The sequence below is a fragment of the Bactrocera neohumeralis genome, chromosome 6 (assembly GCF_024586455.1).
Source record: "Bactrocera neohumeralis isolate Rockhampton chromosome 6, APGP_CSIRO_Bneo_wtdbg2-racon-allhic-juicebox.fasta_v2, whole genome shotgun sequence".
Classification (NCBI taxonomy): domain Eukaryota; kingdom Metazoa; phylum Arthropoda; class Insecta; order Diptera; family Tephritidae; genus Bactrocera; species Bactrocera neohumeralis.
In genome coordinates this window covers 53,065,165-53,090,536 of record NC_065923.1, presented here as the reverse complement: position 1 = coordinate 53,090,536, position 25,372 = coordinate 53,065,165, and the positions used below count along the sequence as shown (strand labels likewise).

Sequence of the window (25,372 nt, the reverse complement as noted above, 5' to 3'; positions counted from 1 at the left end):
GTCTGTTTTTGTTCCCCAAACTGAAATTGGCGCTCCGTAGAACCCGTTTTTAATCGATAAAATAAAATTCGCTGAAGGAGCTGAAGCCATTATAAAAAGTGCTTATGAAAATAAAAATCGTTGACATGTGTATTATCTGGTGAGGATTACTTTGAAGGCAACAAAATAAATATTGATTAATAATTAAATGAGTAGGCAATAAGGTTATTAGGGCAATACTTATAAGAACACTATCGAGTTTGTTTTTTCAAAACTATCTTACTTATTAACTGCAAAACTTTTTTATTGCCACTTTACTTTAACAACTATTCGACAATTTTTATCATTTTATGCATTATTTTTAAGAACTTAAGCTTTTGAGCGAGAAAACGTCTTTATCAACTTTTTTTTTTTAATTTTCCAATGTAAGCCCATAAATCCATGCTAGACATACATAGTAGTAAAAGAATTTAAGGCATTATAGATACGAATCGAAGCACTCATCGATTTATTGATAATTTGCACACGTCTATTAAAATGTCATACATATTTATATTATAAATATGTAAGTGTAAATATATATGGATATACATATATAGACAAAAGTTATCACTTGATGGAAATTGGTAAGCGGTTGGAAACTTGTTCTACAAAATATACAAATATCTGCCATATACATATACTATACATATGTAAGTATATTGTTGCATATTCACTTTAAATTTTACAGGTTTCGCCTTTCGGAGGCATATTTATTTTGTGTTTTGGAATTCCCGTAATAAGTTTTTATCGCGAACAAACTCAGATGCTCACAGTTGTCAGCGGTGCAATGTCCAAGAACGCATAATTTGATTGAGTTCATCGCTGGGGTTTTCTAAGGAAACTTGTACAAACTGCGTAGTAAATTTGGAAAATGTAAAGTACTATATGTAATCGATATTTTTGTGCATTGTAAAAATCGCTACGCATTACTGAGTTTTATCGAATTAAGCAGCTGTCTTAAACAAACTGGTTGACAGATCGCGCTCATATTTGGCATAGTCATTAAGGACAGTCCTATCAACTTAACAAAATACAATTTTTGAGATATCATTTACCCGGGGAATTTATTTACAATTTCCAGCTGCTATTTTGTCCCAATATATGCAGTTCTCGATCTTATAAAAATTAAAATAAATTTTCAATTCAAATCCTATAAATTCAGTTTCTAAATCATAGCAATAAGGATTTTACAAATAAACTAAGAAATATAAAATCAAATGATATGGAATGGCTTACACACTGGTGGACAAAAAGTAGAAACGATTTGTCCATTTAGTATTAATTATTGATTGATGTGTTATCTCAACAAAGTAATTGCTCTTACTGAATCTACTTACTTCTAATATGGGAGTATTCCATAAATTTTTTGGCTGAGTACTAAATAATGCTAGAAAGAATTGAGTACTTTTTCATATTCGAAATAACATAAACACTTCTGACCAGGCTATAAACCTTCGTATTTTACTTTATTTTTCAAAACAAATTTTTAATATTTTCGTCGTTAATTGCATATGTATGTAAGGCCTTAAATGATTATCTATATATACAAGGTCTGTCGCAAAAGAAACAGGACTGTTAAAAAAAAAACAACAAAAAATTAATATTTTTCAAAAGTTATATTTTTTTATTCAAAGTAGTTTCCTTGTGCTTCGATACAGCGTTTAGCCCGGTCAATTAGCATTTCAAATGAGTGTTTAAGGTCATTTTTCGGAATGCGCTTGACAATATAGGTCGTCGCCTTTTGGATAGCTGAAATGTCCTGAAACCAGTGTCCTTTCATGGGCAAATGAAGTTTTCCAAATAGGTAAAAATCACAGGGTGCCAGATCAGGTGAGAAGGGTGAGTGATTAATGGTTAATATGGAGTTTTTTGTCAAAAAATCAGTGACAAGCGTCGACCGATGACACGGTGCATTATCGTGCAACAGGCGCCAGGACCCTGCCTCAAGGTATTGTGGTCGAGCACGACGAATGCGTGACAAAAGGCGCTTCATAACACCAAGGTAAAACACAGCATTAATCGTTTGGCCAGGTGGGACGAACTCTCGGTGTACAATACCCTCGGAATCGTAAAAACAAATCAGCATTGTCTTTATTTTTGACTTCTGAAGACGACCGACTTCTGATCGTCACAGAGGTCCTCACGACCTTCTTGGAATCCCTTAAACCACTCATGCACATTACTACGGGATAGGCACTGATCACCATAAACTTTTTTCATCATTTGAAATGTTTTAGTAAACGTTTTCCCAAGTTTAAAATAAAATTTAATATTTGTTCTTTGCATTTGACGACTGATGACCAAAAGCTGCTGTCACTTTTTGATGGATAACATCGATTGTAGTTATCCAATTGTCTTAAAATTTTTACGAAATGTCAACAAGAGATCAAACTTTTTATTTCATATACCCACCAATAGGTGGCGCCACCAGAAACAGTTATATTTAAAAAGTTCTGTTTCTTTTGCGACCTACCTTGTACCTATGTATATATGTATGTACCTATATTATTTGTTTTGGTAAGATACAGCTATATGCGTTCGAATGTAGTTTGAATTTTATCTTACCATAAAAATTTGCATTACTTTGCTCTGACCACCCTTTTGTTCGTAGGAACAATGATAATTCTACCGCAAGTATTTAAAAACAATCATCACGTACATCTTTTATTATTTCCACGTTACTGCCGACAATACGGAAATATTTTGTACGCACACAGATTCATAAAAAATAGTCATAAATCTAAGTAAATACATGTGAGCGATTTATTTATTTATATAACAAGTAAGGAAGGGCTAAGTTCGGATGTAATGGAACATTTTATACTCTCGCAACTGGAAAACACTTTCAGGTGCTGCCAAAACTTTGAAATTGAACTTAAAAGTATCGCCCCGATTTCATCCATTCTTTCTGAATTTTATTCAGATTTCTTCCATATCGACCGAAAGATGCGGTATAAAGTGGTCAGGAAACTGGAATATATTATATTTAGGTTATTTGTATACACATGTACATATGTATGTACATATATGAGAAGTGTTGACCCGATTTTACCTATTTTTCGCATAGACTGTAATCCAATTGAGACAATTTTTGGGCATAAGTTAAAATACCTTGAGGACACTATTTTTGCAAAGTTTTACTCTAATAACTTTATTGGTGTTGGATTAGTTTACTGTAAAGTGAAAGAAGAAGTGGTTACTGTCCGATTTCACCCATTTTTACAGTTTTTTAAAGGAGTGGCTTAGTAACCACTCATACTAAATTTGGCAATGATTGGTGAAGTAGTTCCTAAGATATAGGATTACACCTAAATGAGGGTGGTGTCATGTCCATTTTCCAATTTTTACACCAGCTCTCATAAAGCCCTTCCCTGTTGTTGTGAAATTTAATGTTAGTGACTCATTCATTCAGTGAGTTTTAATAATTTCCAACATAACTGTTATTAGGGGAGTGGGCGTGGTTATTATCTGATTTTATCCATTTTCACAGAAGAAATGCTAAAAGACTTCTTTTCAATATGGTTTAATGGAGGGCGACAGACAATATATGTATATAGCTTTAGTTATCATGTCTATATGTATATGTATATATGTATGTATACGTAACCCTATATCTATCTCGCTTAGTTTTGGTTAAACGTACAACCGTTAGGTGAACAAGGCTATTATACTCTAAGCAGCATGTTGCAAGGGTATATAACTAATGCGGTGCTAAAGTAAAATGTAACAAATTGCAAGTGCTCACGTGTGTATGTGTGTGAAACGGAAGCACTGCGCACGGAACTAAACGCGTATAACGGGCAGGCGCCCACGCGCTGTCAACGACAAATGATTACTCATGTAAGTACATACATACATATGTTTTATTTCTCTCATAAAGCTTTACAACTTGGCAGCTACATATAAGGCCGAACTTCGTTCTAAATAATTTAAATACAATTTTAGCTAGTATATCTCAATTGAAGGCTTCCAAAGGATGAAAGCTGTCTAGCGATTGCGACTCTAAGTTTCTGAAGAGATTTTCCATGTATTTATGGCTAATTGCATTTTATTTTCAGCTGTTCAAAAAAAAAAATAGATTACGAACCAACTAGAAATCAAATAATTGTCGCGCACTTTATCCACTTAGCTGCGTATGCGCTATATATGTATGTACATATGTTTGTTTGTATGCATGTGTGTAGCTAAATAGTCAATTGCATACGCAGCATTTAAAGCTTTGCACTTCTGGTTTTGACATCTAAACACCGCTAAATGCCATTTCACGTGACTTTCATGTTGTTTTTGCCAACTGACGCAGTTGTTTTGTTGCTGTGATTGATGGAATGCACGCCATGCCACTTATGTAAATGGCTCACCGCTGCACACCTTACAACTGGTGCAATTGATTTTGTGAAGTAATGAACATATATGTAACTAGTCAGTTACAGTTACTTAACTGTAAGCGCATGATGCACACGCTCAGTTAATGCGTCAGAGTAGTAATTATCGTTGAGAACTACATAAATACATACATATGTATGTACATGTGTCCACATACACATCATTTTCATAACTTAACTATGTGTTCAGTTTATATGGAAGCTATATGCTATAGTAATCCGATCTGAACAATTTTTTCGGAGATTATATTATTACCTTAAGCAGTAATCCATGTCAAATTTCGTGAAGATACCACGTCAAATGCGAAAGTTTTCCATACAAGCCCTTGATTCCGATCGTTCGGTTTGTATGGCAGCTATATGCTATAGTTAACCGATCTGAACCATTTCTTCGGAGATTACATTGTTGCCCTAGAAAATAACCTGTGCCAACTTTTGTGAAGATACATTGTCAAAAGTGAAAGCTTTCCATACAAGAACTTGATTCCGATCGTTCAGTTTGTATGGCAGCTATATGTTATAGTGGTCCGATATCGACAGTTTCGACAAATGAGCAGCTTCTTGAAGAGAAAATGACGTTTGCAAAATTTTAAAACGATATCTTAAAAACTGAGAGACTAGTTCGAATATATACAGACAGACGGACAGACGGATATGGCTAAATCGACTCAGCTCAACATACTGATCATTTATATATATATACTTTATAGGGTCTCCGACGCTTCCTTCTGGGTTTACAAACTTCGTGACAATCTTCAAGTTTAGGGTATAATAAAAAATAAATAAATAAACAAATAAGGAAGAGCTAAGTTCAGGTATAACCGAACAATTCATACTCTTGCAACTCGCAAGGATTAAAGCTAGGCAAGTAAGTACATTCAGGTAAATGAGGCCTGTTAGTTATATGGGATCTAGGGCAAGCTTTCACCTGCTGTTATATATATTTATTCCAAGCATAAAATGCACCGTTATAAGAGAACACGCTCTCTCAATTTTATTAAGATAACTCACATATTGTCCGATATATGCGAAAGTTCGAAAAACTTTATATTAGGTATATGGGGGCCAAGAAAGTATTAATCCATTCAAACATACATACTACTTGCTACTGCGATACTCTGTGCGAAATTAAAGTTCTATATCTTAATTTAGTTGTAAGTTATGGATTTTTATAGGGCTTCGGTTAATGGCGTTTTGTGGGCGTGGTAGTGGTCCATTTATCCCCTTCTACGAACTCATATTTTTTTTGCCAAGGAACGCGTACACCAAATTTCATCAAAATATCTCAATTTTTGCTCAAGTTACAGCTTGCATGAACGGACGGAAGGGCGGGCGTTGAAAAAGAGCTAAATTTATGTTAAAAAATTTTGTTGACAAGTTTCAACTAAAAGCGGAAATGAAAATATCACCACTCTTATTAACACAATTCATTGTCACATTATCAGGTACATACTAGACATTTTCAGGAGACTTTTATCTACTTTTTCAATTATTTTTTGAAATTTTTCATTTATCAAAAATGTGTCTAGCAACCAAAGCAGTGGAATTTTATTTGCAGGTTGGTTTTTCCAATGAAGTTGAATGATGAGTAAACTTATCATTAATATGGATACATACATATAGCTATGTATATGTACATATGTATATGCATATGCTTGTGTGCATGTGGTTATTAAAACGATAAAATATATTTAAAAGTTTTTATAAATTGATTACAATATTTGTTTCAGTTCATATAGATTAAATAAAGTAAATCGATAACCCCTGAGCAGGTGACTACAGACTTTAGACCGCGAGTACCTCTACACTGCCGAATATTTGTTTATCTAAGAATTATGTAAGCATGTTCAATAATTATTTATATATATATATATATTTATATATATTACTTAGGGATATAGCTGTCAAAACTGAACTCATGTCGTGATGTTTATGTTCGGCATAATTTTGATAAATTATTAGTTTCTTATCAGAACAATGTTTACAAATTCTGAAACTCACGGGCTGTGAAGATAATTCACATTTAGATTTGTATCCTCAAATCATCTGCAATGATAAGGAACAAACTATGTCATGTCATTTGACAATGTTGGACTAATTTTTATGGAGCATCTAAAGTCAACTATGGCAAAACAGTTGAATAATACGATTTGGTTCGTTATTGGTTAGAAAATCGGTTATGCTCAGAAAAGTAGTGCACAACTGGATCGACAGTGTGATTTCATGTCATAAAATATACCTTAATTAATCACCATCATTTTAATTTTATGGTTTCAATCAGATCTTCAATTAATATACTATATTGTTTACTAATTAAGTGTTAATATTAAATCTAAGCTTTGTGCTTCAATTGTTATTTTTTTATACATGTCTTGAGTGTAAATCTTTATCGAAAATGAATCTGGAAGTATTTGCAATTTGTTACTATTACAATAATAATTAAATTACTATTTTCAGCCGATACAAATCATGAAAACAAATCGTATATTAGTCGGCATGAGAGCAGTAACCATCACGTAATTATAAAACTCAACTCATAATCATCAGATTTCCCTATAATTTTGGTGTTGTTTTTCATTGCAATAATTGCTGGACTTCTCATAAAGTGAACGTTGATCGTGACAACCGGAAAATATTTATATCGAATTATCTTTAATCGCTTTATTTATATAACAATTTCGCGAATGTGGGTGGTTTTTTTTTCGAAATGAGCAACGAACCGTAAATTGTTGATTTAGTAGGTAATTTAATAAAAATTTGTTTAAAAGGTTTGAAAAGCAACGTTTTTAATGAAACCATCGAATATTTTTTCGTATTTGCAAGTGTGTAAGGTTTTTTGTACGTTTTCTCTGAAAAAAGAATTCTTTTAATGTGTGAATCTGGGTTCGTATAGTATCACACACCTTGACTTAATACCGGATCACTTGGATCGTGGAATCGACAAACCGAATTCTGGCGGCTCTTTCTCTACCCATATACTGACGAGGGAGTTGTGGGTGGGAAGAAGCCGTTAAAGGAGAGGGGCAGTGAACTTCTTAATGGATGGGTAAAAGCTTGGGGGAAAGGTTGGTGGAGTGGTTTACTATTAGGAGCTATCTATAAACTGCAGCTTCAGACTTCCTGATTAGAGCAGTGTCTTCCAAGCCGACGTTGCAGCCATTAAGGTAGCAGTAAATATATTACTCCGGAGTGCGACCTCCTTCTGCTCAGATAGCATAGCGGCGATACTAGCCTTGAACTTTTTAACAGTGCTTTCAGGTTTGGTCGAAGAGTGCCTAACCTCGCCATCAATAGCATCGAGTGTCTTTGTGATAAGATTGGCATGGGTGCCAGGCCATAGCGGAATCGCAGGAAATTGCAAAGCTGATAAGCTAGCAAGGAAAAGCATCATAGAACCGCTATTGCTAGAATGGAAGTAGATCGGAGTTTCCGTGTCCATTTGTGTTCTACTACTAGATAGTTGCGCTTCGCGGAAGCTTGGTCCGCTTTTTGCCTTATTGATGTCCATGCTGTAAGGTTGGGAATCTTACCGAAACGCCATCTGCAGAAGCTGTATGGAAGAAGATAAGGTGGAAATAACTCAACACTTCCATCTTGACTGACCCGCATTTGGGAGGTCGAAACTTTAACACTTGGGAGCCCATACCTTCAGACCCATTGAATAAATTAAAGCTAAATATCATTGATAGCATTTGATATATACATTCCAGCCCAGAAAGATCGAAGCAAACTAAACGTAAAGCTGCTTGAAAAATTATTTCTAATTATTGCAAAAAAAATAAGTAATTGGCTCCAGGTCTCCGCTGGTTAAGGTAAAACAGTACGTGCAAGTATACAGTGCATACGAAAAACTATGGGTTAGCCGATGATTTCAACTCAAGTGTTCAATTTTGAACTCAAGAAATGAAAATTTTATTCTTTTACTGCTCACTAGCGATAACCAAGTTTTGACAATATTTTTGAATTTCTCTGAATTACATACATATGTATGTACCTATGTATAAGCTGTATCCAAACTTTTGCTCTTGACTGTATGCATACAATAAAACATTTTCAAAGGCAGAGACCCAGTTAAAACCAAATTTTGTGAACATACTCCTGTTCCTATAAAAAACAAATAATGCTATAAATCTGCTTCTATATCAACCGCACTGAGTGAGAGTCAAGAAAATAAGTATTTGTTTGCAAAAACTGAAATCAATCTTCGGAAATTTTTAAATATGTTATGCAAAACATACATACATAAGTACACAAATGTGTGGGAGAACCCATTCAAGTGACATGCATATACATACGTACATATATAAGTATATACATATGTGTATACATATATATGCTGAGAAACATAATTTCCTTTATTTTTCTAAATTTTCCGACAACATATACACATACATACATACATGCAAACACACACATAAATACTAAATTAGAATTTTGTTGCAGATTAGCTCTTTACGTACTAGCGTGTTGGTATTTATGGAACAAAATAAAGCAAGCGTAAAAATTCCGAAACAAAGAAGTGGAAAAAAACGAAAGCGGAAAACGCGTATGAATGTCACAGCAGTATTTACCTCTCTGCGTTGCGTAGACGTAAATAAATTTCGATTTCTTGGCAGTGAATACAAAAATGTTTTCGAAACAAAGCATATGAACCGATGCAGATAAAGAATTTTCCCACAAAAACAGAAAGATTTAAATTGTGTTTTTTGAAAGTATAATGGAAGTAAATAAAAACATAAATAAACAGAAACAAAACAAAATAAATGCAATCCGTAATTATCCCAAACATATTTTTGAGTGTGAGTTTTCGGGGAAATATTTCAAAAAACACTGACATTTCTATTTTTAGAGGCACTTGTGCTACCTTAGCATTGAAAAAAGTGGTCGTGACTTGGCTTTGCACTCAACGCGCTCGAACGCTTTCCAATAGGACTACTCTAATTTAGTGTCTTTCCATGACGCTCATGGAGTATATATACATAAGTACTTATATACTAGATATATGTATGTATGTATGTCTGATATTTGATTTGTTTGTTTAGTTTATTTTTTTATGCCAAATACGCAAACCAAAAATATTCCTACACGCATGCTCACATACCTACATGCATATGTATCTATATTATCATATTTTTGTATATACATACATATATGTATGTATGTCCATGAAACGAGAAAATACCGTGTAATGTATGCGAGAACTCTTTTATTTATTTTTCGGCTAACTGCAGCGTGTGGCCTGCATTAAACGTGTCGAATGCCGGCAAAGTCGGGTATACGGTGTCAAAGCGATTGACGTTGCCACTTACAGGTGCATTGACCTGCAAGCCAACAAACAAAAATTTCTGAATTTTAAATGAGTAAAAACTCAATTTTTTGTTGTTTAATTCATTCGGGTTTTTTGATTTTGAAATCATTTTGGGCATTAGCCCTTTTGTAATGCGTGATGCGCACTTTGATGATCAAATTTAATTAATTGAAAAAAGTAAAATAAATAAAGCTTATTTCTAAAATTTAAATTCACTTCAAATTTATTATTATTCGAAAAATATTTCTTGAATGTGTGCAGCATACAATATACATATGTACATATTTGATTTACACTACAAATTTTTTGTGACCTACTTTTCCTCCCAATCAAGCGGTCGGATTAATTTGGGACAAATATCAAAATATTTGAGAAACCACTGGAACTTAAATATGGAACTTCATTCATTGAAATATTGTAACAAGGCTGCTATTCGAGGCGCCTTTCAAATGAGCGCAAGCTTCAAATATGACGATATAAGATGTTTTCAGATTAAAAAGGATAATTTGGAGTTCAAAAAATTTATACATATGTATTTCTTTTATAAAAGCTTTTCAAGACCCTTTTATATTTCTTGTTAGAGAAATTAGATTTGAAATCTCTGAAACTAATTCAAGGTGAACAAAAATGTGGCTTTGCCACTACAAAATTTGTATATTTCCTATAAATTTATTCTCAACGAAAACAGATTTAGTTAGTATTATCCCTCTGAAACCATTATAAAAATCGATTCATAAAAATCGAACGAATTTGAGAGAAGCAAATCGAACAATCAACCGTCGTTAGTTAAATAGACTGACATAAATTAAAGTATACAAAGCTTAGATCACTTTAATGATATTTCCATTGATATGCGGCCGGAGCTTAAACATAACAACCAGGGGATCATCGAAGACGGCTATTATAATTCAATATGGTATGTATGTATTTAACTGTGGATAAAGTACTAACCCAAGGGGAATAAGTTGTAGTTATCATAACTTTACATGTGCAGTTATGAGTCAACATTCGAAATACGGCTTTACATACCGACAATACAAGTATAGTTACAGTATTATCAGCAATTAAAGTTTTAATGAGTAATGACAAAATAAAGTTATATGGTACAAATATTATACATATGGGCATATCGCCGTATATTATTATTTTTATATATTATACTATATAATGACGGTATAAGGAATCTATCCTTTTTGTAAAGTACTTGCTTTGTGTAGAAATCTGGAAAATCTTTGTAAATAAAACTTGATAAAACATTATTTCCTTTTAGAAAAATACACCGTCGTTGTCTTAATATTATCAATGCTAGTTATGGCAAATTCATCCACGCATATTGCACAATGAATTTCACTGTTATCGTGACCTACATACATATGTACTTATATAGAAAGACTATAAGAGGCAGTAATGCCAGAAATCATCGCGAAAATGTTCTGCTACATAGGTTTTTCTTACAACGTTGTTTGATATAAAAACCTTCGAGTGGGATCAAGGCTACTCAATAAAATAAAATATACATATATTATGAAGAACTTCACCTTCTTCCCGATCACTTAGTTTGTATGACAGCTGTTTGCTATAGTAGTCGGATCTGACAATATGTTAGAAGATTTTAGAATTGCTTTATCTATACTAAATTTCGTGAAGATATCCTGTTGTTTTTCCATACAAGCACTTGATTTTGATTGAACAGTTTGTACGGCAGCTCTAGTAAGTGGTAAGTGGTTCCGACAAATGAACTGTTTCTTGGTGTGAAAGGAACGTACGTAAAATTTCAGTTCGCAAATATATGTATGTATGTATATAAAGACAATTGAACATGACTAAATCGACACAACATTGTATACTCTATAGGATGTCCGACGTTTCCTTCTGGTTGTTATAAACTTCGTTGCAATCTTAATATACCCTGTTCAGAATCTAAAAATAGTTCATCAGGCGTACAAATGGAATACCGCCGTTTTTATACTCTCGCAACAATGTTGCTAATAAAGTATTATAGTTTTGTTCACATAACGGTTGTTTGTAAGTCCTAAAACTAAAAGAGTCAGATATAGGGTTATATATACCAAAGTGATCAGGGTGACGAGTAGAGTCGAAATCCGGATGTCTGTCTGTCCGTCCGTCCGTCTGTCCGTCCGTCCGTCCGTGCAAGCTGTAACTTGAGATACCATGATGAAACTTGGTACACGTATTCCTTGGCTCCATAAGAAGGTTAAGTTCGAAGATGGGCAAAATCGGCCCACTGCCACGCCCACAAAATGGCGGAAACCGAAAACCTATAAAGTGTCATAACTAAGCCATAAATAAAGATATTAAAGTGAAATTTGGCACAAGGGATCAAGGGCATATTTGGACATAATTTTTTTGGAAAAGTGGGCGTGGCCCCGCCCCCTACTAAGTTTTTTGTACGTATCTCGGAAACTACTATAGCTATGTCAACCAAACTCTACAGAGTCGTTTTCTTCAGGCATTTCCATATACAGTTCAAAAATGGAAGAAATCGGATTATAACCACGCCCACCTCCCATACAAAGGTTATGTTGAAAATCACTAAAAGTGCGTTAACCGACTAACAAAAAACGTCAGAAACACTAAATTTTACGGAAGAAGTGGCAGAAGGAAGCTGCACCCAGGCTTTTTTTTAAATTGAAAATGGGTGTGGCGTCTCAGGAACTACTCTACCGATTTCAATGAAATTCGGTATATAATATTTCCTTAACACCCTGATGACATGTACGGAATATGGGTGAAATCGGTTTACAACCACGCCTTCTTCCAATATAATGCTATTTTGAATTCCATCTGATGCCTTCTCTGTATAATACGAGTATAAACATTAGGAACCAATGATGACAGCGGAATAAAACTTTACAAAAATACGGTATTTGAAAAATATGTAAATGACGTATAATGAAATCTCGATTATCACTTTACCATGCGAGAGTATAAAATGTTCGGTGACACCCGAACTTAGCCCTTCCTTACTTGTTTATCATGATTTAAGGCTTTATTGTAAAAAAAATCGTTACATACTCATTCTTCAAAATATTTTCCAACGCTAGCCATAACTTTTTCTCATATTTCTCGTCGAAAAAATTGTTTGTCTTTTGTCATCCATGAATTGACCCTATTTTTGGGTTTTCCGTAAGAACAAGTGCTGATCGGCCTGGTCATGCCTCATCAATCGGAATAGGTAGAAATCAGAGAGCGATATCAGGAGAATACGGCGGGTGGAGTAGGATGTCCCATTTCAACGTTTCCAGGTATGTTTTAATAGACACTATGCCAAGTCGAGCAAACTTTTTCACCGGTCCGGGATGTTTCTTGTCTTGCACGTCATATTTGCCATATTTGAACTTATGAAACCATTCCCAATATTCCCATAAGTTTTTACAAATATTTGAGGCGCCTGAGCTGCATTTTTCTTGCCCTCGAATTTCGCGTTTTGTTAGAGTTGTTGACCGATGTCTTGGTTCTGATCGTATTTACATATCTACTGGTTTGCAAATGTGGCGTTCCAATAGGAAAACGACGGTTTTCTTTTTGTACGCTTGAATATCATTGTTAAGCTAAATAGCATTCTCCACAAGCAAGCTCATTATCTACGGAAGCATAACATAAAATATAAAATACAAGTTTCCTGTGCATTCAAAAATGTTTTTATCTTCAAATCGGCTTAATCAATTCCAAAGAAGCCACAGTAATCAGTAATTCAGTGAAGTATGCGTGAGCTTATCCAAGCAGTTCGAACAAAAGAATGCTCTCGAGAACGCTACCCAACTGCAATTGCACTAATGTACACTTACATACACATATGTACATATGTATGTTAAAGTACTCATTTACATATACATATATATAGTACGTCAGTATGTACATACATACATATGTAGGCTTTGATTTGTGCAAAGTGTAAACGCTTGTCAACAAAGCACGCACAAAGCAATTAACACATTCAATTGTCTGTATTAATGTACTTATGTTGGTATGTGCGTACGGTTGTATGTGTGTGCATTCGTTATCACTTTTATTTTATGTGCCCACTCAATTCATTTAGTATGTGGATCGCACAAATACAAGGCTGTTGACATAAAATTATTTAATCAGTGGGACTTTTGTTATCGACTGCTTCAGAATATGAATAAACACACACACATACATAAGTAAAGTTATAAATTTATGTACGGTTACATTTAATAAAGACTTGCAACAATAAGCACGTAATAGATGCAACGCAATCGTGGCGGCGCTTATCAGTGTGCCCGGAAGGCTGGAAAATGCTGTTTACGTCTCATGTATATACATATGTATGTATATGTGCGACGATGATATACATATGTGTGTGTATTTGTATATATAAGTGCGTTTGGCTGTATAAATGCTACGAGTATGCGTGCATAAAGCTTTGTAAGCCAGAAAATCCGATTGATATTTGTCGATAATTGAAATACACTGAGATATTTATGTACATACGTACATACATATGTAGGTTCATTTTAACTCCTAAATTGGATGAAAGTTTCTTTTTAGTCTCACCCTAATAGGTATGTATGAAATCAGGGCAATTTATGAACTCCTGACTAGTGCGAACACCAAAAAGCACAATTAAAATGTCACCGGTACATACACATGTGTACTATATGTAAACATATGTATACGTACATACATATATGTGACCTGGTCTACGAAAAGGGGGCTTAGGTGTCAAAAAAAAGGAGAACAATTAATGAGATAACGAGAAACTGACGATTATTTTTAACAGCTTTTCCCAGAAAACTAGTTTTTGCACGTTAGCTCCCTTTTCGTAGACCAGGTCACATATATGTAGATCATATTAGATACAAACAGAAAATATGGATGAGTTATAAATTCCACATACCACACACGGCAGGCTCTTGATTACAACGACGGGAATCTACGAAAAACATAACAGTAAAAATTACTACAAGTATACTACATATATAACTACATACATATGTATGTATGTATGTATGTATACAATTTGAGTGGGTGAAAGGTAGGTGAAGCACCAATAATCACTGTCACTTAACAGCCACAATGTGCACGTACTTCAGCGATTCAGCGGCATTTAATCTACGCCGTGTTATTTTTGTTGTTTATCGTGGGGAAATTTTTGTTTGTGCATACATAAGTATAAGTATAATGAGTATAAACGAACATGTTTTTTATATCTTTATAATGTTAATGTTCATGTCAAATGCGTATTAAAGTTAGTAAATAACAGCAGTCGTTTAAGTTCTAATTGCCAATAGTAACTAATTGCGATTTTATTCATTAATAGCGAAAATACTCGTATTAGAAAATATTAAACATTACAAACCGGTACAATAATACTGATGAAATTACTTGGAAAGTGTAAACATTGCTGCGTGCACGGCAAGGGGAAACACCTTCGCTTTTTGCTGCAAGCGATTTCCGAAGAAAAGTGGGTGTGCAAGTATTTATGTGCAATTTAAACTGACAATTTGTGAAATATATACCTGTTTGATAATAAATCATAATTTCTTATGTGGTTTTGTTGACTTTTTATACCTTTACATAAAATAGATATAGATAATGTATATAGGAAATAAAGTGCATATTACATATATTTTAAGCAAATGACACGAGCTTATTTGGATGGCCTTAAACTAGATAACTAGATCTTCAATGAAGATCGAATCAAAGTTTGTACCAAAAAGAGCCTCAAACACCTAAAAATGTCGAAGTCGGTCAATACTTTTTTAGCACCTACATACATACATACATATGTATATGATGATCACTATGCTTCGTCTTATACCGCAAATACTTTTTTAACAACCCGCAAGACTTTTTTAACAACCTTATATTATGATCAGGCAATTACATAAGGATTTTTCTGGTTTGGGTTTGCGGGCAGTTGAAAATATTTATACTCCTTCTTACAAATAGTGATTCATTTTCCAAGCAGAGGTCTTTGCTATAAGTCGATGCGTTGAAATATACCGCCAACGGAACTATCGCGACCGTCAAGCGGCACTAAAAGCAATCTCTGCATAAGAGATCAAATCGCTATTGCTGCAGGAGTGTATAGAACGACTGAACAGTCTATCAGATCGTAACCAAGTGCAACTTATTTGGGTGCCCGGTCACAAAGGTATGGCCGGAAATGAACTGGCTGATGAGCTCATCAGCATCCACCAACATGATAAGACCCAAACCTTTCATTGCAGTTGGTCTCCATACCACAAAAAAACTGCTCCGCATGGATAAAGTGAGTAAGTAGGGTGGAGTATTGACAACAACTCCAAGGCATGCGCCATTCCAAGTTGCTAATGGATGGTTATAAACTGAAAAGGTTTAAATATGTACTCAACCTCCCAATGGACAAACTCAGGCTAATTGTCGCCTTCTACACTGGCCATTGTAAGCTTAAGAAGCATTTATATAACATGGGTCTAGCTTCTTGTGCGACATGGACCTTAAACTCCAGAACACCTGCTAATTGACTGCACTGCTCAGGCTGTAGGCGCAGGATAAAGGTCCTTGGATCTATGCTCCCAAATCGCATCAATAGAACCTAGCAGTTTATTGAAATGTATCAATATGCTAGGCCTAAGTGAGTCGGTATGACTTAGGAGAGGCCACAATAGATCTTAGATCGCGGTAATCTAATCTAATCTACAAATTATGAGAGTATATAATGTTAGAACATAGCTGCTTCTTGATTGCTATGTCCTGAACAGGTCTATTATCGATAAAAATCAAGTCCTTGTATGGAAAACTTTTTTATTTTATAAGACAACTTCAAGAATCATAATAAAATCATAATATTTATTTTATTTAGGAACCATCCATGGTAAGTAATCTCACAGTTCCCTCAGAACTCTTCCATGCCAACTTTCAGAAGATAATCTCATGACATGTGTCATTGCCTGTGTTTATACAAACTTTCTTTTTTTAAGTCTTTCCCGAAACTATATTGTTGAAGCTCCTAGCTTTAAGTTTCCGTCCGATATTACACGTTTTTCATATATTCGCAGTAGGCATTTTTTGTGGCAATTGCAAATATAATTTTAAGATATATAGACCATTTCATATCGGACTTGAAAATACATACATATGTGACCTGGTCTACGAAAAGGGAGCTAACGTGCGAAAACTAGTTTTCTGGGAAACAGCTGTTAAAAATAAACAACTCCATCCGAATCAACTAAAAAGTGAAAATTGATTTTTTGACACCTAAGCCCCCTTTCCGTAGACCAGGTCACATATATTTATTTTTACATTTGAATTATTTTGGACACTTGTACATATGTCCTTCATAAGATTTATTTAAACTTTTATTGGTTTGTTCAGTTCTCTTTGAGGAGAAGACTAATCGGTATTATTTTGCCTTTTGCTGCATAAATCATCCATGTACTATATGTATATATGTATGTAGTTCTTAAATATGCTATTTATCGCGGTGACTTGCAATACACAAATAATTGCATTTCACTGGCAGGATTGTGTGGAAAAAATATTTTAATAACAATAAAAATATTTACTTATATAATATTATCTGTCTAAAAAAATAAAATGGAGTTAGCTACACCATATAATGCCGAGGCAACGTTTGGCCATATCGCAAACTGTTTATCTCTTACATCCCACTCGTATATATTTACGCATAATTTTCCCGGGTTCATTGCGAAGCAAGCCCGACACCATTAGTACATATATATTTTAATTACCTTATTCTACCATAATATTTAATGATTTTATTTGGTTGCTGCTTACAAATGGTCATAAAAATGGGAAAACAAATATTTTACAATTCCGTCTGGAATAAGAGAGGCCAAAGACTCCTCAAACCACACATGTGTAAATACCCGTATGCACATAGAAGGAAATTGCAGTCATCGAAGTCATCGATTTCATAAAAAATGCATTAAAAATGTGTAAATGAGAAGAGGAGAAAAGTGCATAAAGCAAAAAGATGTGACATTGTGCTATAAAACACATTTTCTGATGCAGAAGAAAGAAAAAGAAGTAATCAAAAGAACGCATTGTGTAAATGTATGTTCACATGTACATATGTATGTATGTGAGTATTTCATTTGTGCATATAGAATTTACGGTACAAGTACAGTAAATTAAAAATACCTTCAAGTACACTGACAGCAGGCATAAAAATGAAATTGATAAACGCATGGAAAATAAAACTCGAATAAACAAAGCAAAAAAGCAAAAAAGGGCATTGCAATTTTAAATAAAGACTGTTTTTTATAAGAACAACAACATCAAATAACAAAAAAAACGTAAAGAGTTTTGCACACTCCAACAAATTACACGACAAGTGGTAATAATAATGTTGACATTGAGTGCGCGCAAAAGCTGTGACTGGCCAGTTACATTAAATCCGATACTCAGACTAGAAAAATCTACGTACTTACCGACGAACACTTTGTATGACTGGCAGTGCAAAAATGTGTTTACATTTGAAAACATTTTATAATTACGCTCAAGTGATGTGCAAGTACCTATGTACGTATGTACATATATATAGTACATATGTATGTGTGCATATGGAAGAAGAAGCAGTGAAGCATCAAACTGGCCAGGAGAAATGTTAGTTTGCCAGTGAAACTTTCTGACTGGAATCGTCTAGTCACGAAAGGTCAGGAAAACTCGTTTATAGGTGAGTTGTAACTAGCCCGAAAAATACTAGTTGGTAACTAGTTCATGAACTACTGCCAAAAGTTACGGAAACTCATTTTCATACGAAAAGCAATCAGGCATTTCGTGGTTCGAAAATAGCTTGTCTTGAGAATAGACTAGTACTTGTAATATACATATGTATGTACATATGTATGTAAATTTAAAAATAAAATTACGTTTGAATAAGTTATTCATTTAACTTAGGATGCTAGTTGTAATGACTATTTGGCGGTAGTGCGAAACTGGTATGTATATGAGTATGTATGTACCTCACCGTAAACCGATGATAAACCAATAACCGATAAAAAAAACTATGGCAACAGTGTAACCAGTTCCTATTTTCCTATCTAGTTTAGTCAATTTCACTGCAGGTTATACACAAGTATATGTACATACACATGTATGTATGTACATATATACACCTACTACATGTGTTGGATGGGTGTCAGTTTTCTTGCAAATACAACGCTTATCAGTTCATTAGTTTTCTTTTCAGCTTACAACTGTAACTGTTAATGCCACAGTAATCTCAGTGCATAAACTTTTAATGAAAAGGTAAATACATGATAAACCAGAAATCAACAAAAATTTAAAAAATGCAAAACGATATATTCACATTTTGTTTATTTTGTTTATGAACGCACAAATGCTTTACTTAGACGACTTTTTGCAGTTTTTCTGTAATTATACAATTTGATTGATTCAAATATTACAAAAATGAAGAGATCATGAGTGAATTTCTATTTTAACTAGTTGCATGTTCTTTTTAAGCTATCGTTATCAAGATTAACTAGTCGTCTAATTAGAGCCAATTGTGTAACAGTAATTTTGATAAAATGGATATAAAAGAGTCTGTCTCTCTCCTCAATGCCCCTCAAAAACGGAAGTAATTAAAAACCAATAACTTGAATTTGTAAAAAAGAGTTAAGACATTTATTTTTTTTTAATTCAAGCAAAATTTGTTTTTTTTACGCATATTTGCTCACTAAACCGTAAAAACTCTCTCAGTTGAATTTCTCTCTGAATGAAATGTTAAACTGTAGATAAAAAGAAAAGCCTATATTATTTTTCAAGCGTCACTTTCTGAACACTTTTTATTTCAAGTTTATGTAACTAATTCTGATAGATGACACAACTCTAGTAACTGTGTCAAAAGCGAGATTAATAGAGACAAGCTTCCAAATATCAAAAGCGAGGCGAACTGTCAATCTGTCATAGTAAATGTAAACGAATCTTTCTCTTTTTGTTCATAACATCACGAACTAATGTCATTTAAAGTTGAAACTGTCCGAAACTATAACTGATTTTTCTTTAACCCTGGACGGGCTTCGCTATTTTGCGCCTGTTTGCAAACCACGATGATTGTTAGTCGTCACATAAATTTTTTTCACGAAAATGGTTTGTAGACACTTACTAAATTAGATAGAAAAGCACATTTGGTGCCAATTTCTGCCAGAACCCCGTTCTCACGTTTTCAAGTGTAGTTGTTATAAAGGAAAATTTTAGAGAAACAGACTGAGTAAGAGTTTTCAGTTTGCGGAAGTATTTGTATAAAAAATATTTGAGTAAATATGAGAGTTATGAAATAAAAAAACTGAACTTTTGTGATTAAGTTTTATAAAATTTAGGGTATTCTTGGCTTTCTCATTTGTGATCATAGTAAGGCGAGAAATATATATCCAAGATCGGTCGCAAGAGTTCCAGCGATCTCTTTGCTCTCGGTAAGGTTAGCCTCTCTCTAGTTCTGGGGCTTTTAAGAGGCCACTACCCTATTGGTGTCCATATTGTAAGGTTGGGAATCTTACCAAACTTCTGCAGATGAAGCTGTATGGAAGAAAATGAGATGGAAACAACTCAATACTTCCTTCTTGACTGTCCGGCGTTTGAGAGATCAAGGCATAAACACTTGGCTGCGCATACCTTCAGAGATCCCACCGAACTTATGGAAGTGGAAATTGAACGCCTGTACAAGATTGTATTGGCTACTAAGCGTTTTGCTAATTTATAAAATCCAACACAGGTCTTCTTCTTTTATATGGCTTCACAAAGGACTACATATAGCAGTCCACGTGCAATCTTTGATCAACCATCTAACTTAACCTAACCTAAGATAAGAAAAGTTACACATAAGTTAAATTTTAACTTAGAAAGCTGAGTTACAAAAACTTTGGCTGCTAAATGCAGTTTGTGTTAAAATATTTGCATGTACTGTATATTGCCCATTTCAAATTGTAATTTATTCAGCGATATGCTCGAAAATTCCTTAATCTGAGTTTTAGGCGACAAATAGTATAGATATAAGTACATATTTGCATACAACAACAACAGTAAGGAAGACAGCGGCAAAGTCAAAAAATATGTGTGTACATATGTACATATGTAGGTATATCTATAGCCATGTAGCTGTGCATAGTAATTTGGAAGCGCAGTGTCAGTTGCCGACACAAACGTTGTCTGATCACCTTTTCACGCCGCGGACGTTGCCACGTGACCCATACAAATTAATTCTAAAGCCGAGAAAAACAAACGTGCATTTGTGATATATGAATGTGACTTTCGCTACAATAGGCCTGTTTTCAATCACTACCTAAATGCATTTTGAATACTGTCTACGAAGTGTCGTTCTTACATAAACGTTTAGACGTTAATTTTATTTTGATTTAAGCAACGATCGTTACTTGTTTTTGAGCTGGCTATAGATCAGGGCGTGTAGGAGCTCATGGAGAGGGAGCTGGTCATAATATGAGTTGTACATCCCCGACAATGCAGTTATATACATGCATACATACATGTGTGGGTGGTTGGAAACGGTTGCGGTTATGCTATTTTGCAAGCGTTTTGTGAGGTGATTGCGTTAGACCTTCTTCCAGTTGCTCACCTGAATAAGTAATTAGTAGAATTTTGTTTTTGTATTATCATTTTTTCATTGTGTTAATTGGAAGTGCGACGCTGTAATTGCTTTCGAAAAATCCAATCAAATGAAAACACTTCTAATAAGTGATTTCGTGATTTTCCAATGAGTGATTTGTCAATGCGGAAAATTTAACCCATCACGTTTAGTATATCCTCGCTAAAAGTTTGCTAGATGCTAATAGACTGTTGCACATTTTACCAATCATCAGCATTTCTTTGAAGGCGTTAATTATAGTCCATTAAACTGATGATTAAATGGGTGATATGCGCCTACAAGACAAATATAGTACATCACCGGTGCGAAATATCGTAATGATTCTTTAAAACTTTCGAGGCGACAGCAACTAACAATTCCATATTCGTCCGCCTGTTTTACCATAAACAAATTTCTTGGTTTAAGAAGCGAAAATTAAAGAATTGAATTTAAAAATGTTATGTTAGATGAAAAAGTCGTAGGTAGCTTTCTTCCTAAACATCAACAATGTCATTATGTGTCTACAGATTGTGGAATGTTTTCTAAAACAACTACCAAATTTCAACAGCACTTCGGTAAGCAGATTATTTCACATTTTGGTCGGTCGATTGGCCACCAAATGGTGTGATATCACACCGTTAGACTTTTTGTTGTGGAGATATGTAAAGTCTAAAGTCTATGCGGACAATTCCGCTTCGATTAAGGCTTTGGAGCAAAATATCACGCATGTCATTCGCCAGTTACCAGTAGAAATGTTCGAACGATTCATCGAAAATTGAACTCAACGGATGGATCATCAGAGACGTAGCCGCGGCCAGCATTTTAAAGATATAATCTTCAAAAATCAAATGCCAAAAAATCTGCTTTCGAATAATAATAAACATTCCCCATTAAATTTGAAGTTGATGTGTTTTTTCTTCAAAAAAGTAGGTAACCTCGAAACGGATCACGCTTCATAACAGATAATGGTACCAAGCTCAATGAGGAAAACAAAGTCGAATGGAATTCACCTATTATATATTTATTGTAGGTGACAAAGGTAATTATTTGATCTCTTTAAACCGAAACAAATTAAATTAACGCGGCACTACTGTCGATTGGCAACACTTTGTAATTTAAGCTTGAAAATCAAAACACCTGACTTACATAGATAAATACAATACTAAATTGCTTAGCCGCTTTTAACCCAAAAATGCCTAAGACATCCATTACTTGTAAATTTTAATTACCTTCTAACTACACTGATTACATAAAAAAGTTGGTGAACAAGTGTGTCTGTGTGCTTGGCAGATTTGGATAAACAAATTTGGTTGCGTAAACGTGAGGCGTTGTTACAACAGCTGCCCTTGGAGCGGAGGCCAGGCGCACAGAAGGACAAAAACGTTTGCGACGGCGGCGGCTGGGTTGGAGGTACTTTTAGCTACATACTTATATGCGCTGTTATTGTTGTTGGTACTTACCCTTCACTTTTCTTAGTACTTTGCCGAAGTGTATTGACTTGTTGTTTTTGTTGTCTGACCTTCTCTTCTGCTTTGCTTTTTTATTATTTTTATAAAAAATATTTACACAAATTTGTTGTTGCAATAAAGTTCGTTGCTTATTTGCCGTTTTCAGTTTCTAGCTTTCAACGCGTTCTTATTCTTTGCCAAAGGACTGTCCCAAAGGCAATATTATTTCGTAAATTAAAAAATCAACAAAACAGAACACCGATTGGACGTTATCAACAGTAAATTGGCGGGTACGCCGATTCTCGAAACTAAAGAGAACAAAGCGCACTTCCTTGCTTTATATTATTGCACTTTTGCTTTTAAAAAGCTGAAAACAACAAAAAGTGTTCGTACGCGACACGAAAATGAAATAACAAAAACAAAACACGTTATACAATGGTGTCTTATATAAAGCGTTGGCAGGATTCTGGAAAGCAGCACTTGTGTGAATGTTATCGCCACAGTACGTGAGAGTGTTCAGTTGGGGGTATCGCGCAGGCCGCGTGTAGCGTATTCGAGCTCGCAAAGACGACTGTGCTGGCCGTTGTTGTGTGACTGCGCTCGAGGAGGTCGCATCGAGGCAGCAAGTCAGCACAAAGCAGCGAACCAGCGAGCCAAACCGGCAGCCAGTTCGTCAAGCAGCCAAGCGCGCACGTACACACATTCTGCGCCAAGTCAGACCGCTGTAAGCGTCACGAAATTGCTCGGCACTTTGGAGCTCGGTAAATCGACGATAGCTCACTCATCGCACATATGCATGTATTTATCTGTAAGTATCTGCTTTGGTATGAGTGTGGATATGCGCTTTCTTCTCGCTTTAAGTAGTTGTTGCTGGAGCCGGTATGGATGTTGGGGGCGCCAACAACATATAATTTCCCTTTTCATCTGTTTTTGTACTGTGTTGTAGTTGTTCTTACTCTTGCTTTTCTTGTGAGTCAAATTAGGATGCCTTGTCACATGCGTACATATGTAGGTATGTACTCCGCGGTATGTATTGTGTCTGCGTCGCGGCTAGGAAGGCATCGGCCATGAGAAAACCGGCATTGGCATTCAGCTGTTAAATGCTGTACAGTGGGTTGATATGAGGTATTCCTTCATCTATATACTATTATCTACTGAAAACAACAAAAGGGGGTTTTACCGTTACTGTTTGATATGTTATTACCAACCGGTGGTAGGATCTCGATACATTCTTGGTGTGAAGGAAATTACTATTTACATATGTAGATGTAACCAACTTTCCTTTGCTTTGCAATCAACTCTTGATGTACCTTATGTACATGTATGTATGTACTATGTATGTATATGGAAAATTGGCTGACAAGTCCTTGGCCTTTATTGAGATTGTGCTGCAGACAAAAAATCGCTTTCTAAGAGTATTCACATTATCCAGAAAATTGTGAAAAATATTTTTTGAAGACATTTCATATTTCTTAAGTTAGTGTTCGTTTTGAGGACGGATTTTTTGAGATTCACATGTAATTATTTTCGTAGAGGACCCCGAATATTGTGAACCAATCAATAAAAAATTTAACGCTGAGTTATTGGTTCAATTAGACTTCGAGTTCTAAGTTAAGCTTTAGCTCTTGCCCTGTCCTTCATATTTCCAGTTCACAACTTGATATTCGTCGTTAAAAGTAATTTCTCTAAGTGACATATTTTAAAACTTAGCAAAAATTTGGACTAAATCTCTCCTAATAGCCGTCTGGAAAGCTCTTAAGATCCCAGAGACAAACTTACGACACGGTATATTAGGAATGAAACGAGCTGTCGAAGCTTCAGCGTGAATACTTGCATTAGACTCGGAAAATTTAGATATTCTTTTGATTTTAGTATTCTTCTAGACAATATGTTTTGTATAAAACATCATCATTGGTAATTATTTTATAAAGGAACATCAAAGATAAATGTGGAGTTTAAAATGCGGAATAAATAAAAGGATCTGTGCACTCGTAACTTACAAGAGATCTCAGTAAATCAGCTTTGGAAAGGCATACATCGAAATCCGGTGTTTTTATCTGACTCCAATTCACATGCTATATAAAAAGAACTTTCGCAGTGCTTATTATCCAAACAGAAGTTAATGTTAACCTAATACTTTAGTTCTATCTGTTACAGAGTTGCAGATCCTGGAAACAGTACTCAATTTCAAACTAACACAACCCCTAACCATTCTCACATATTTCTTTTCGTAATCCTTTAATTCAGTGAAATTTCTGCAAAAACTGAATCTTTTCATATTTAGCGAATGAGTAGACAACATAGTAAATGCAAATTTTAAAATGTTCGAAATTGTTCACCCACTCCACAGTGTTTAACCTTATAGTGCCGCATGCTGACACTGTGAACCATATTGCTACGTGCAGTTACGTGCTTGAAAGAAAGAGAACGAGGGAGAGAATGTGTGGGCAAGATTTCCGGCGCCTTCAAAGCCAAGGCTCCTTGCCCACCCACAAAATAATCGAACTGCTTTTGTAGACGTCATCGTTTGCAGAACACACCAACGAATATACTTTGGGGTTAATTGCCGAGGGTCGACCAGCAGTCAAAATAAATGCATTTGTAGACACATAAACTGAGAAGCTACAAATAAGCCACA

The 25,372-nt window shown here is 34.8% G+C and overlaps 2 protein-coding genes across 2 annotated transcripts in view; one reads left to right on the top strand and one right to left on the bottom strand.

Annotated features, from left to right (window-relative positions):
- Window positions 1–23,315, bottom strand: part of LOC126762691 (facilitated trehalose transporter Tret1) — a 70,628-nt gene extending 47,313 nt beyond the window's left edge. The window contains exon 1 of the mRNA XM_050479628.1: window positions 22,747–23,315. The gene's annotated coding sequence lies outside the window, so the exon portion shown is untranslated. The remainder of the gene's footprint in view (window positions 1–22,746) is intronic.
- LOC126762710 (39S ribosomal protein L20, mitochondrial) overlaps window positions 1–25,372 on the top strand; it is a 366,701-nt gene that overhangs the window by 52,330 nt on the left and 288,999 nt on the right. The window lies entirely within an intron of this gene.